Genomic DNA, 16,501 nt, shown 5'->3' on the forward strand with positions numbered 1-16,501 from the left:
GAGTCCTTTCCATAAATGGTCAACCAGGAACGCTTGCCAGGGAGTCAATGAGAACAGCCAGCAGAGGGGAGTGCGGGTCCCCTCTACTATCTCGGGTTTTTTCAAGGTAACCACTCTGCATAGAAGTAAGGCTCTGTGTGTCTGAAGGAAGAGAGCCTTGAAATATTTGTGAGACTTGTCTCTCTTAATTATGAGTCTATGCTATACGGCCCTGGGAGGCTTCTTAGGGATAAGCAGACCCAGCCTCGAGGATTTAGTTGCCACGGGGGCTGGAGCACCCCAGGTACTACTCCAGACAGAACAACTCCAACCTGAGCAAAAACAGCCGGGACGCGTGGCGGGGGGAGGTGGGTCCAGAGGATGAGCCCCCTTCTCTTGGATAAGGTTGGGTTTCCCCGAAAGAGGCGGTGGGGGTGGGGAGATTTGCACAGAAGTCTCTGGAGAAAGAGGAACAGCCAGAGAACCAGAGGAGACGGGTCAGGATGTGGGGGCACGCTGGGAAGGATGGTGGCACTACAACCAGTTTACAGATGATCTAGAAGTTTGTCCAGTGTGAGCAGCGCTCACAGCCCACGCGGCCACCTCCTTGCCCAGGGAGAAGGCAGGGGAGCCGGCCCCAGCGCAGCTCAAGAACTGGTTTCAGGAACTGTTGTTGATTGCATAGCCTACAGCCTTCATTCCCCAGCCCTCCTGGGATTCCAGAAGTTATCTAACTCAACAAATTCCTTTCTGCTCTAAGGGACCAGACTTGTCCTCTGTTACTTGCCATTTAAGAACCCTGATTGACACATGTTAACTCCTTTCATCCCAAATATATGCAGATAAATGCCACAAAGAAATTATTCCCTGGAGCCTGGAACCAGTAAGTTACAATGGATGTAAGGGAATCGGGCTGCTGTTTAGCAAACGAGACTAAAAATGTGTTTTTGTTTCCTCTTTCCATAATACATATTAAATAAGCCCATCTTACATTATTTCTGAGCCTCAGAGACCCCGAAACCACTAGCAAGAACACAGAGTCTTGTGAGTTAATTATAACAGCCTTTGCTAAGTTCGGCCTGCGGTTTTCCTCTCCTAATGAAACGTTAAGAATGGGGGAGGTGACTTCTGTCGTGTGTTGCTGCTAATGTTTTTCACTAGCAGGATCTGAGGCTGTTTGATATTTTTGGCTTCATAATTCGCATTTCCAGTCCCGTCTTGGACATAAATCCAGGTTGAGATCCAACAAAACGGAGTCTCTCAGCTACAAAATAATCTGTCGCTCGGAGGTAAAAAAGCTGAATTCCTGAGGCCCCTCTTCTCCCCATTCTTTTGAGTTGGCTTTTCTCAGGCCGGAAGCTGTACTTTCCTGATGCTCTTTTGTTTTTCTTCTCTGCCTTAGTGCTGGAGGCCAGCTTCTGCCTCAGTTTATCACAGTGTTTGTTCTGTGGCTCTAGACTTCCTGGTTCTTCTTGGCACTCCTGCGCTTGACTGGGCACCAGAAAGAAACCAAGGTGTGTCCATTCTCTTCTCCAACAGCCAAAGAGGGTGTAGCTCCATTTCCTATCTTGCCCACGCCGCATCATAGGACATAGGAACCAACAGAGAAGGGATTCCTCTGGCTGACGTCGTGGACTAGCATATTACGCTCCTCATTCAGCTTTGAGGTTTCAAAATTTGAGAGAGAAAGATCAAGGGTGCCGATGGTATTATTTTACCCTCTATGGACTAAGGGCATTCTTTAGCACAGGTTGGGAATCCCTAGCTGTAAAAAATACCCATTGCTACTTTCTTTATTCAAGGACAGGTGCAAACTTTTCTGGCCTCTGTGCACTCGTGTGTGTGTGTGTGTGTGTGTGTGTCCAGTGCATGTTATGTATGTGCATGCGTTTGCACATGTGCAAGTTATGTATGTGCACGAGCATGTTGTGCGTGCATCTGTACGTGCACGTGCGTGCTGTATGTGTGTTGTGTGTGCATGTATGTGTGCACACATGTGCACGTTGTGATTGCATGCACATACATGTTGTGTGTGCACGGGTGCATGCTGTGTTGTGCATATATGTGTGTTGTGTGCGTGCATGTGTGCACACATGGGCACGTTGTGTGTGCATGGCGTGTGCTTGGTGTGTGTTCATGTGTGTGCATGCGTGCATGTTATGTGTGCACGCGCATGTTGTGTGTGCGTCTGTGAATGCACACATGCTGCGTGTGCATATATGTGCGTGTTGTGTGTGCATGCACGTGTGTGTTCTGTGTGTGTACATGGTCCTTGCTTTTAGTAGAACCCAGGTTTGCCTCACTGTATGAGGTGTTCAGCCTCTAAGAGTGACAGAATCTGAATTTTTTTCCAGCCTGAGATGAGCACATGTGGCCCCAGTCTCAAACACAGGGTAACCTCTAACTTCCTCTGAACCTTCAGATCCTGAAGAGCCTTCTGAGATTGAGGAAGGAAGAGTCAGGGGGAAGTTGTTGAAGGCCAGAGATATTTTTGGCGAAGCTCCCCCTAAACTATACGGAAGACATATTAGGAGTCTTCTCCTGCTTAACGCAACTTCCTATAAAATTCATCCAGCCAACCTGCTATTGTGCATCATCCATAGATAATGGATTACACTGACCCAGGGCCCAGTTAAAATGAGGTCTTTAGGGTGGCCCTAATCCAATATGATTGGTGTCCTTAAAAGTGGAGGACGTTAGGACACACACACACAGAGGAAGACGTCAGCCATGTGTGTGCACAGAGAGACAGCCATGGGAGGACACAGCGAGAAGGCAGCCATCCGCAAGCCACAGAGAGAGACCTCAGGACAGGAACAAACCTACCAGCACCTTGACCTTCGACTTTAGCATCCTAGACTGTGAGAAAATAAATTTCTGTTGTTTAACCCCAGTCTGTCGTATTTTGTTAATGGCAGCCTGAGCAAATTAAGACAGGCTCAAAGAGGTGAACACCCAGTAAGACCCGGCACGAACTCTAGTCCACGTGCCCCAACTGGAAAATCCTTTATCAAATAAAACAATTTACTTAGAGGGAAACACCCCTGCCTCAGAGCTGCTAATGTGTAACGACGCTCTGATTGATTTACTATTTCCTCTCTGTTTCATTGCCCGAGGAGTCATACACCCTGACACAAATAGTGTTCCTTTCATTTCAGGGTCCTTTTGGTTCAATTGGTATTTATAAATCCTAGACAGCACTGGAAAATAATTCAGGGTCCCCTGTTCCTATTCTCCATCCGCCCCCCCCCCCACAAGAAAGCTAAAACATCCCTCCTTATCTGTCCTGATTTAACCAATATTCCCGTTTCCTATTTGAGAAACACACAGAGAATGGCATTCTGAGAAAAACTTGACTTCTTCAGGTCGACCAGATTCCAGTTAAAACAGACCCTTGACCGAGACTCATGTCCTTTAGGGACACCTCAAGTGCACTGCCCCGACTTCCCCAGCAGGAGGCGCTATTTGTTCAGAGGGACGGCCTTTTTACTTGGCTCCTCAGTGTCCCCCTCCCCCCCACCCCCCAGTCCCCGTTACTCTCCGATAGGCTGAACACCCTCTGTGGCTTTGCATTCTAAAAGGGAAGTGAAACCAGGGTGGGAGCAATGTTTTTGCCTGACAGGTCCGGTTCCCCTTTCCTCCCCGCCTCGGGAGGGGACACTTACTCTCAACTGGACCTGACCTCTGGGGACATTTCTTAAAGCAGAGAGAACAGGAGCCCCTCAGTCACCAAGACAGCTTTGGAACCGGTGGCCCCGGAGCCAAGCTCTATTCTGGACAGAGCACTTGCCCTATGGAAAGGGCTAGAAACAAATCTGCCACTCCTGGGGAGCCAGGGGCACAGGAGGAAGGACGTCTGGCAGACTTTCCCGGCAGGCAGGGATGAGGGGCTGCCTGGTTAAAATAGTAACTGCCGAAGGTGACAGTGACATAATCCATGTGTGCAGCCACCCTGGGGGCATTCTGGGTTCTCCACCTCTGCTCTGGCTAAGAGTGGGCCTGATGATGATTTTCGCACCCCGTCTAGTTCTATCTAGAACCAAAGCCTAAGCGTTTTGCTGGGTTCCTGTTCACTAATGTACGCGCTTACGTTTGAACTGAACTTGTCAAAAATACGCCTTTGTGTCTTCTTAATTATCATCTTTGTAGTTTTCAGGATGACCATCGGGTCTTTGTCCGTATAGGCACAACTGGCAGATTCCAAGCACACCTACAAAGGACGACCTGAAACCCGTGATCTTTATGCCAGCTGAAGTCAGCATCCCATCCAGGCTACGGGCATGGCGGCTTTCCCTCTCTCCCGGCGGCTAATTTAAGTCTGCTGGTCCCCAAGCACCATGAAATGAGGTGTGGGGACCCCGGAGCGGTGAGTCCTTGTCCACCTTCTAAACAGCCCCCACAGAAGGCGCACTATGCTCCCCAATTCAGCACAGCGGAGCCCTTGATAGGAAAAACCATATTTTGCACTCACCATTGAAAGCAAGTTTGCAAATTTCCGGGTAAGCCCCAATATTACTATCAAACCTTCAGAACTGTAGCTAGCTGCAAAAGCAAATGTTATTTTATAAGACATGGAAAGGGCTCCCGGAGGAAATGTACCCGCCCCCCACGCTGGCGAGCCAGAAACCATCCAGCCCAGGAGAGACGGAAATTCCAGAGAGGAAAGCACGGAGAAGAACCGAGGTTCCCAGGAGCGGGAAGAAGCGCGGTCAGCATCCGCGTGGGCTCCGCGGGACCCCGGCCAGAGGAAGAGACGGGATCCGCCCGGAGCCAGGGGGAGCTGGGGCTCCAAAAGAAGGAAGGCCAGGGCAGTGAGTTCCAGCCGCGGGGAGTCTGCGGGGGACGACCTGGGCGGGGACAGGGACCCAGCAGCCCCCGGCAGAAGGAAGTGGCTGAAGGCTCCTTGCGGGGGTGGGGGTGGGGGGGCTGTCCCCAGCTGGCCCTCCACTGCCAAAGCCCACCTCTGGACACCTGGGCACAGAGGTGGGAGGCTCAGAAAGGAGAGTGCGGCTGTCCCCTGCCTTTCAGCTCTCCCTGCCTGCGCTCTCCGCCCGCGCCGCCCTTGACCGTGGGCGGCTCGGCTGGGCTGCTTTGATGCATGGTCGGTGGCTGCATTTCCAGTAACCCCTTCTGGGAAGCAGGAGGCACCCTGGCCGGTTACAAGGACAGAGGGTTCCTTTTACGAAGGAGATGATTGCGTGGACTTAATTTGGAAGCCCCTGAATCTAATTTGTCCTTTATTGGAAAGCTGGATTTTCTCTCCCACGTTCTCCCCAAAGCCAGGAAACAGATCCTGGGCTGGAAAGCTCCACTCGCAGAGGAAGCAAAGGGCCACTGTCGCGATCACTTACAGAGGGCTGAATGGACAGAACACCCTTTGCCCAACATGTCAGCTAACATCAGAGGCTAGTGGATGGAGGCCCTGGACGGGTCTGGGACGCGTATAAGGACTTAGGAAGCAGGTGGGAAGAAGGGGGTCCTGTAGGAAGACACTCTCTTCGTGGCCACCTCTGAACCCAGCTCCCTATCACCTCGAATAAGGTGTCCTTTCAGACTGTGAGGTCCTCATCTATCTCTACACGAATCCTTTTCAGGCCACATGCCCTGCTGTCACCCCTGCTGGCCCTGCTCCAGTCTTCAGTCAGCACTTGCCATGGGGAAAGAGAGGGGGAAGACTTGATTCTTAAGCCAAGGACCTCAACCAGCTACCTTTCCAGAAATTTTCTCTCCAGCAATTAGAATTAATTGGGTGGTTGTAAATAATAGCAAGAAAGGGTTGTTGTTGTTAGCAAATCATATTGACTGTCATAAAATTCCAAATCATAAAGCAGAACCTGCTGGATTTCTGCTTCATGCGGTGCTGACATGACATTAAAGCAGCTCTTTTTCGAGGAGGATATTTCCTTTCTGCTTACAAGAGCTACTTGATCAAACCCATCCTGAACTCTCTCCAGATAAAATACAGTGGAGCTAGACCTCAGGAACAAAAAGAGTGTTTTCCAGCTCCGACTCAGCGCCTTATCTTTTAAAAAATGAAAAATAAGACCAATTGATTAAATCACTCAAGTTTAGTCCAAACTGGCCTCCCAAATTTTGGAGCGCTGGAAATGATATTTAATATCCCCCCAAAAATCATTTTTGAGATTAAGAAGTTAAAGATTTAGACAAAAATAGAGCTACTTGTCCATCTTCAGTGTTGGGGGGTGGGAGTTGAAAAGTGGACCCCCCTGTTAGGAGGAGGAAAGATGACATCCCAGTGTGTTGGGCTCATCCTCCTTAACAAGTGTCCTGCAACGTGCCGAAAAGAATGTTGCCCTTTCTTCCAAATGTCCAGACCTGAAAATAAAATTTTCAAAGGTCGTAAAGCTTTTGATATTTTTGGTTTAGGGCTTTGGGCAACAGTGGAATTACACTCATGATCTGCTAGATTATGCCAGTGCCTGCCATCCAGCATCACAGACTCTTCTGGAGGCTGAGTATGTGGAAAGGCAAGGACCTAAAGTCCACGTTACAGGAAAGTTCTCTTGGGATCTTGCAGGGAGGCCACCCACCGTGGGGATGCACCCTACTCATCTGTGATGATTGGCTGGTTTCATAACATTCCCCTGCCACCTAGTGGCATTTAGAGCATAAACATACGCCCCATAGAACTTTCTAGGAGCTTCTACGAGGACTAATCTGCAAGGCGTTTATGAAGTATCTTTATTTTTCATGTGAAACAATTTCAAACAAATCCCTCAGGAAGCTCATCAGAGAGAAGATCAATGAGAATGGACTTCGGGTCTGTGCCAGCGTGTTGGGTGACAACCCGAAGCCACTTTACCATGGACCCTGTGCCTGATAACCTGTAGCAGGTAATGATTTATTCTTTCACAGTAATGTGATCTACAGCACAAAGACACACACACACACACACACACACACACACACACGTATCCTTGTTACCTTTATCACTAGAGACGAGGATTTCTACAATAACTCTGTGACTGTGCCTTTACTATTTGTACTGCTTTGGAAATTCTTTTAGACGGATAAAGCCAAATCTTTAATTACATCATGCCATTTGCGTGACTGCAATCTTTCATCCAGTGCCTATGCAATGACCTTGCATTGTTTCCACTTGGAAGATCCATGGTCAATGCCGGGGGTCTGAATTCGAGCTGTTGTAACGGCTAACATTTGTTCAGTGCTCACACTAGGTGACAGAGTACACGGTGTGCCCTACGATTATCTCATTTGAATCTCGCCACAGCACCACAAGGAAGGTACCGACTCTCACCATCATTTTGCATAGGAGGAAACCGAGGCACAAAAAGGTCAAAGGTCAAGCAGTGAGATCAAGTGATCAAGCCCAGACATTCTGTTTCCAGAATGTACACGCTTTATCCATTTCACATCGTATCCTGGGGCTCCTGAGTAGCTTAGTCGTTTAAGCATCTGCCTCTGGATTTTGGCTCAGGTCACGTCTCACGGTTCGTGGGATCGAGCCCCACATTTGGCTCCATGCTGAGAGTGCAGAGCCTGCTTAGGATTCTCTCTCTTCCTCTCTCTCTGCCCACCCCCCATCTCTCTCTCTCTCTCTCTCAAAATAAATAAACTTTAAAAAATCACAAAGTTCACATCATATCCTGCTGTTGGAATTTTTGGTGGTACAAAACTTCCTTTACTTAATTTTCCAGGCTGCTCAAAACGGTTTGTCCAAGTGCATTGCTCCACATAGATATAAGGTCTTACACCAGAAGAAGGCCAGCTTTGTTCCAGGCGGTGGCTGTCATATTTGCATTGTGTATCCTGTGACATCAAGGACCTCCTGGCACAAAACCAATGGCCTGGAAGTACACGACACATGTGACAGATTTGTCACAAATATCAGCCCAACAACGCTGGGTTAAGATTTCCCAGAACTATTCCGGGGCAAGAACTTGCCAGCGGGAAATGGTATAAGGAAATATAAAGGAGCCCAGATCCAAAGTCGAACACTGAGCCCCTTGTATGCAAACAAACAAATTAGGAACCTAACCCCACGAATTACTAAAGCCCATTCTTTTGACAAAACTAAAAAAAAAAAAAAAATAGAAATGAACATCAAAACTCAAAACCTTAAGCAAAATATGACAGTGTAAAAATAATACTTCAATTTACACATTTTAAAATGAGCATAGAATGGTTTTTTAATGATCTGACATAAACAAACCCATTCATTTTTGTGCTTTTCAATTTTTAAAAAAATGTTTTTTTTCAACGTTTATTTATTTTTGGGACAGAGAGAGACAGAGCATGAACGGGGGAGGGGCAGAGAGAGAGGGAGACACAGAATCGGAAACAGGCTCCAGGCTCCGAGCCATCAGCCCAGAGCCTGACGCGGGGCTCGAACTCATGGACCGTGAAATCGTGACCTGGCTGAAGTCGGACGATTAACCGACTGCGCCACCCAGGCGCCCTGTGCTTTTCAATTTTTTAAAGCCACTTGAGGTTTTAATGCTAAGTGTCTCTGATTCTGTTAGATGTTCTTTGTCATCTCACGGTACTCCTTAAATCATCTGAAATTCATTTTAATTTATAGAAAGTATGCTTGCTGAGGATAAAGTAATGAGAATGGTCAAAATTAGTAATATTATGGGGAACATACTCCAGAAAAACTCCCATTATTTGAGGTTGTTTGAAGGGTTCGTTTGTTTGTTTCAATGTTTCTCTTTAATGATTAGGTACAAGGCAGTGATTGGTTGCATTCATATGATTAACCTTAGATCTCTACTTGAATATTTTTTGTACATTTTTTGGACCTTCCACAACATATCTTTGATCCACGTCAATTAACTGGGTTAGAATAAAAAATGTCAATAAGTCAGCAACTGTGCTTGGCCTTGAAATCTTCGATCTATCTGGGTAATATTTTTATTTTACGAAAATGGAATTTCAAAATGATAAGCCACACTCCTTCCCCACTCAATGAACGTTATCGCTCAGAGAGCTTTTATAATGGGTGTTGGCAAATCAATCAACAAAGTAGTTGACACAAAAATCTTTTCTGTATCATTGGATTTTTTTTTTTTTTACAGAATATGAAGGTGCAACCCACTTTATATTTTTCTTAAGTTTATTTAATTTGAGAGAGAGGGGGAGAGAGAGAGAGAGAGAGAAAGGCAGGGCTCATCCAGGACTCATGTTTTTACCTGAAGCGGGCCTGAAGCTCACCCAAAGCGGGGCTCGTGCTCACCCAGTGTGGGTCTCCAACTCACCAACCGTGAGATCATGACCTGAGTCAAAGTCAGATGCTTAACAACTGAGCCGCCCAGGTGCCCAGAAATAAAAATTTTCTTTAATATAAAATTATATCTATAAGTAGAATATATCATTTAAAAGTATAACTTGAGGAGCGCCTGGTTGGCTCAGTCGGTTAGACACTGACTTCGGCTCGGGTCATGATCTCACAGTCTGTGAGTTCGAGCCCCGCGTCGGGCTCTGTGCTGACAGCTCGGAGCCTGGAGCCTGCTTCGGATTCTGTGTCTCCCTCTCTCTCTCTGTTCCTCCCCTGCTCATGCTCTGTCTCTCTCTCAAAAATAAACATTAAAAAAAATTTTTTTAAAGTATAACTTGAGGGGCAGCTAGGTGGCTCATCGGTTCTCGGCTCTCGGTTTCAATTTCGGCTCAAGTCATGATCTCATGGTTAACGAGTTCCCCCGTGTCGGGCTCCGCACTGACGGTGCAGAGCCTGCTTAAGAGTCTCTCTCTACCTCTCTGTCTGCTCCTCCCCCATTCACACACTCCCTCTCTAAACAAATAAATACATTTTTAAAAACCGTATTGAAGCAGTCCTAAGACAATGTTGGTTTCTACTACATATTACACTCTGATGCGGGAACCTGGGTGGCTCAGTTGGCCGAGCATCTGATTCTTGGTTTGGGCTCAGGTCATGATCTCACCGTCGTGGGATCGAGCCCCACGTCAGGCTCTGCACGGAGTGCGGAGCCTGCTTGGGAATCTCTCTCTGCCTCTCTCTAAGTAAATAAACGTTAACACAAATAAACCGTGATGACAAACTGTGCTCCATCTCAGTTAAAATGTGGCCAAATATCAAAGGGCAGTCCACTGCCAGGACAGGTCATTGTCCCTGCTGAAGCCAGTGTCTACTTCCATATCCTTCTAGCTAAGAAACTGGCAAGCAGCAGAAAGCTTTCCCAGAGACTTAATACACTGTCAAGAAGTTCGTGCCATTTTTGTATATTATAAAATCCAGACGTGGCATATTCTTTTTCAATGGCCTGCGGAGTAAATTATATCTTAGGCTGCACCAATTAATCTGAACTACCCGGGGAAAATGTGACCAGCATAGAGATCTATTGTGATATCGCTTATGTGCCTGTGTTATGTTTTCCTTGGCAATGTGTATTCGGTCTTCCAGCTGCTTAGACCGATAGTAGTTAAGAGAATAATTTATAGGGGTGTCTGGGTGGCTCAGTCGGTTGAGTGTCCGACTCTTGATTTCGGCTCAGGACACAATCCCGGGGCGTGCGATCGAGCCCTGCACTGGGCTGTGTGCTGACAGTGTGAAGCCTGCTTGGGATTCTCTCTCTTCCTCTCTCTCTGCCCCTCCCCTGTTCAGGCTCGTGCTCTCTCTCTCTCTCAAAATAAATAAATGAACTTTAAAAAAAGAGAATAATTTGGGGTGCCTGGGTGGCTCTGTCAGTTAAGCGTCTAATTCTCGGTTTTGGTTCAGGTCATGATCTCACAGTTTTGTGAGTTGGAGCCCCGCACTGGGCTCTGCACTGTTGGGGTAGAGCTTGCTTGGGATTCTCTCTCTCTTCCTCTCTCTCTCTCTCTGTCTCTCTCGCTCAAAATAAATAAACTTTAAAAACATTATAAGTTATTATTCATTCACTTACTGGACAAGTGCTGGCTGTGCATTCTTTTTTTTTTTTTTTTTTTTTTTGTGCCCTGACTGTGTTAGAACCGAGGATCCTGTTGATTAGGAATTTGGTGTCCTGGCTGAGAGCATAGGCTCTGAAGTCAGATGGCCTGGATGTGACTTCTGACTCTACCGCTTCCTACCTCGGCAGCCTCAAGCACGTTGCTTCAACGTACCGAGCTTGTTCATCTCTAAGGCAGGTTTTTGGCATGGATCAAATGAGTTAACGCACAGAAGTTGTCTAAAACAGTACCTGATTTATAGGAGCTTCTGCTGTTTTCATCCATGAATGAGTGAGCAGAGCAGTGTCTCTGCCCTTACGTAGGCCATCGGACAAGACAGGTACGTGGGAAGTTGCTCCTGGTCCATTGTCAGGGGGTGTTCGCTTGCTCGTGTTGTCATATTTTCTGATTTTGTCAAAATTGACCTGTTCAAGGTCATGATCAATACCACGGAACCTCTGATCTCACGTCTCTTAGGATCGCGCGTGTGCCCTGGTGTAACGTGTCCACTGAGCTGGCTGCAGCTCGATCTGCCTGATTGAGGTCTTCTCAAAATGCCCTGCAGTTCTATCTTACTCCACTCTGTGTCATTTCTTGGAGACACCACACTGGCTGAGCACCAGAATTTCTCACAACAGGTTTCCGTTAGATTCACACGCTTCCTGGAATTACCCCAGTTCTCGTCCTTTTCCCTCATGGTCCTTAAGAAAACGGGGAGGTGGACAGATGTTCTGGGGCAGATGGTCAGAGGCTGGATTTCCTAGAACATCTATCTTTTCCATTTTCTATTGCTCCCTAGGTCCCCGCAGTCTAGACCCAAGTCATCTTGGTTGTTACCTTATTCACATTCTATCTTCATTTTCCCATATCCCCACTCACAACTACATTGGAAACACTGAGCACTTAGAGCTCACAGTTTCTTTCTTTCCTTCTTTTTTCCTTTCTTTCTTTCTTTCTTTCTTTCTTTCTTTCTTTCTTTCTTCCTTTCATTTTTTTAATTTTATTTTTGATAGAGAGACAGACAGAACACAAGTGGGGGAGAGGCAGAGAGAGAGGGAGACACAGAATCTGAAGCAGGCTCCAGGTTCTGAGCTGTCAGCCCAGAGCCTGGCGTGGGGCTCGAACCCACAAACCATGAGATCATGACCTGAGCTGAAGTCAGACACCCAACTGACTGAGCCACGCAGGCACCCCAGAGCTCACAGTTTCTTGGTACGCCCAGTCAGTGACTAGAATTTCACGGCTTAAACAAGCACTCCACTTAATATCGGGTGACAACTCGTTTCCAGCTAAACTTAGAAAAAACAAATTCCTGTCTTTGGAGCAAAATATTTTGAAATAATTTCTCAAATTATTTTGAAATTACCCTTAGCCTGAATTTATTGCTTCAAGCTAATATTTTAATCTCTACTAAAAATGTCCACTGCTGGTATTCCCAGTATCTAGAACAGTGCCAGACGTGTTCAGTAAATATTTGTTGAATGAACTGAAGTGCAGTGGGCATGATTATATAAGGTTGGAAATACAAGGTTCGTTGGAAAAAGGATGCAAAATTGCATCAAGGCTCTCCTGATGTGAGGAGGAGTCAGTGAACTATATCCAGGGTAGACTTTATTCGTTCATTCATGGCATACATTTAGTCCCTTGATAAACACATATAGTGCATAATATTTGCCGAGCACTGTTATAGGTGATTTATACATAATAACTAACGTAGCCAATACTTCCTGTCTATAGGACAGATTAATCAGATCTTAGACATTGAAATGAGGGGCGCCTGGGTGGCTCGGTCGGCTTAAGCATCCAACTTCAACTCAACAAGGACAGTGTGGAGACTGCTTGGGATTCTTTTTCTCTCCTTCCCCTTCTCTCTCTCTCTCTGCCCCCTCCCCCACTTGCCTGTGCTCTCTGAAAATAAATACATAAATAAATAAATAAATGTAAAAGAAGAAATGGAAATGAAGTGTAAAAAAGCAAGGGGGTATAGATTTCTATGGTACGTTGGAAGAAATGTGTAATTGATCGCTTATTTCATAACAGCTTATCGCGGGCTTACTCAGTCTAGCAGGCCCCATGCTATATGCTTTATATAATAAATTCCTTTCATCTGCACAGCAAACATATAGGTTTTTTTTTTTAAATAAAGTTTATTTATTTAGAGAAAGAAGGAGAGAGAGCATGTGCGCGCACGCGCGGGTGCCCACAAGTCGGGGAGGGGCAGCGAGAGGGAGAGAGAGAATTCCACGTAGGCTCCTTCCTGACAGTGCGGAGCCGGATGCGGGGACTCAAACTTGCGAACCATGAGATCATGACCTGAGCCAAAGTTGGACACTTAATGGACTGAGCCACCCAGGTGTCCCCGTTTTAAGTGTTTTTAGAGGTACAAAAACTGGGGCTTCGGGTGGATAGAAGTCCAAAGTCCAAAGTCACAATGTTAAGAATTTGAACCCACGTGTATCCTATTGCAAAGATTTCTCATACTCGGAAATCATCTATTCTCTTACTTATTTTCTGCCTTCTTTCTCACTCCCAAACCCACTGGATTGTAAGCTGTACCCATTGGCAGAGGAAACCTCGCTTTCACTGCAGTCTCCGTGTGTCTAAATCGGTGCCTGGCACTTGGCCGGCACTTGGGAAATATATTTTCCATGAGTGGGTAAGTGACTGGACTCCAGAGCCTCGTAGGGATGCCACCCTGCCTTCCTAAACCACCAGTTCCCACCAAAGTCATGTAAGGTTTCCATGCTCACTTTCCCAGTTTAAGTTTTATGAACTAAAGCATATATTTGATGTTAGAGACTTCCTTCAGACTTTGGGAAACGAGTCGTGTTGAAAGAGCGTGGGCTTTGTGGAGTCATACCAAAGGAATGCTAACAACAGGCACACGAAAAGGTGCTCAACGTCACTAAACGTCAGGGAGATGTGAATCAAAACCACAATGAGATATCACCTCATACCTGTTAGAATGGTTAGTATCAAAAGGACAAAAGAGAAGTGTTGGTAAGGATGTGGATAAAAGGGAGGACTTGTACATCGTTGGTGGGAATGTAACTTGGTATAATAAATCGGGAAGCACTTTGGAGGCTCCTCAAGAAGTTAGAAATAGAACTACCATGGGAACCAGCGATCTCTCTTCTGGGGATACATCCAAGGAAAATGAAATCAGGATTCCGTGTTCACCGCAGCATTACTCACAAAGGGGAGGTGTGGAAATAATCTAAATATCCGCGGATGTACAGATGGAATAAAGAAAATGTAAACGTCAGTGGAATATTGTTCAGCCTTAAAAAAGGAGATCTTCCCATTTGCGACAAAATCGAGGAAGCTGGAGTACAATCAGCTGATTGAAATAAGCCAGACACGGAAAGAAAATACCGCATGACTCCACTTCCACGTGGAGTCTAAAGTGATGGTTGCCAGCGGCAGGCAGGGAGAAGGAAATGAGGAGATATTGGCCAAAGGGCGCAAAGCTGCGGGGTGCCCGGGGGGCCCAGTCGGTTAAGCATCCAACTTCAGCTCGCGTCATGATCTCAAAGTTTGTGAGTTCGAGCCCCGCATCGGGCTCTCGGCTGTCAGTGTGGAGCCCGCTTCGGATCCCCTGTCCCCTTCTCTCTCTGCCTCTCCCCCACTCATGCTCTCTCTCAAGAATAAACATTTTTTAAAAAGAAAAAAAGGTGCAAAATTTCCGTTATTCAGGATGAATAAGTTCTGATGAGATAATCACCATGTATAGCATAGGGACAATAGTTAACCATATTGTATAGTTGGAATTTGCTAAGAGGATAGATCTTAAACCTCTCTCTCTCTCTCTCTCTCATACACACACACACACACACACACACACACACACAATGACAACCATGTAGAGGTGATGGGTAAGCTATTTAGTTTGATTAGGGTGACGCTTTTACAACGTATACATATATCGAAGCATCAAGTTATACACCTTACATATATACAATTTTTATATGTTGATATTACTTTGAGTTGTTTAAAAAAATAAAACTGATATTTGGGCATTAAAAAAATAGGACATGGGTTTTGAAGACAGGCCAACTTGGAATTACGTACTGCCCTACCTACCAGTGATAAGTCCTGGGAAGGTCCCTGAACCCAGCGGGATTGCTGGTTTGTGTTGGATCCCTAGAGACCAGTCCCATCCCTTTTTACCAGGCAACTCTTTAGCTCTCTGGAGACAGTGCTCTTATCTCCCACAGAATCTTCCCTGTCCAGGTTTAAAAAGACCTTATTCTTTTCAATCATTTCTTAAGAACATGGTTTTCAGAGACTTCATCTGCCGAATCACCCACTCTGAGGAGCCCACACATGGCAGTGTCCCCTCGTTTGCTAGGATATAGAATAGAGCCACGGGAACTCTTATGCACAGCTAGTGGGTGTCCAAATGGTACAACTGCTCTGGGCACGTCCAGTAGTTTCTACCAAAAGTAGACATTTGTGTATCTAGGCATACGTGCACTAAATACACATCCATTCGCTTTGCCATAGACGTGTACAGAATGCTGTATAGCAGCTTTGTTTCTCCAAGTAGGCCCCCAGCTAGAAACTCCCCCAAAGCTCGTCAGTATTAGATGGATAAACGGTGATATATCCACACAATGAAATACTATAGAGCAAAGGGAATTAATGACCCACGATAATACCTGACAGCGGGGATGATGCTTACAAACAAACTGCTGACTCACAAGAACACTACTATATCAGTCCATCTTCTATCGAGTCACAAAAAGTGAGGTAAAATAAGTCAATGCTACTAGAAGTTAAGAGAACTCTCATCCTTCCAGGATGGGTAATGACTGAGAGCACGAGGAGGGGTTTGGGGTGTGTCGGTCGGGATCCAATCGGGACAAAGAAAGCACTGGGTGTTGGTTCCACAGCTGTGTTCGGTTTATAACAATTTATTAAACTGTATACTCAGGACATGTAGACTTTTCTGGAAGCCTTATGGCTATAGCTCAGTAAAAGGGTTTTGTTGTTGTTGTTGTTGTTGTTGTTGTTAATATAATGACCAGATAGTCAATATACTTGTGTGGATGGGACACCGGCCTGTGGTCTTCTATTGAAGCAACTTTTCTGGCAAACCCAGTAGTCAGTTTCTGTGTGTGGCATTCAAGGCTGTTCACCGCCTGGATGCTGTTGGATAACTTCCGAAGATCTCTTCCGTGTCTATGGGTCTTACCATTGCTTGCTGAACATAAAGGTTGCCATTGCAAAATAGACTCCGCCTTTTTGTGCCAAAAGCATGATCCAGACCAAGCTTGAGCCAAATAGAACCACTAGCTATTTCTTCTACACGTCTTCTGTTACCACCGCTGGCATACCCAGACTGCCCTGAGCAAATGGCATGGAGGCTTCTTCCATCGGGGCGTCCCGTCCAGCTTTCCTTCCGTAAGTTCACTTGCGACATCCATGAGGGTCCTCCTCAGATGACGCTGTCTCTTCCGGCACAAATCTGGTCCTTTCCCACCACCATCCATGCCATCATAGGGTGCTGGGCTCTTGCCGCCTTGTCCCAAGTAGGGAATTTGTCTTACCTCCCATGGTGCTTTGCACATAATGATACTGTATGAATTGTTAAATAACACAATGAGAAGAA

The sequence above is a fragment of the Prionailurus viverrinus genome, chromosome D2 (assembly GCF_022837055.1).
Source record: "Prionailurus viverrinus isolate Anna chromosome D2, UM_Priviv_1.0, whole genome shotgun sequence".
Lineage (NCBI taxonomy): Eukaryota > Metazoa > Chordata > Mammalia > Carnivora > Felidae > Prionailurus > Prionailurus viverrinus.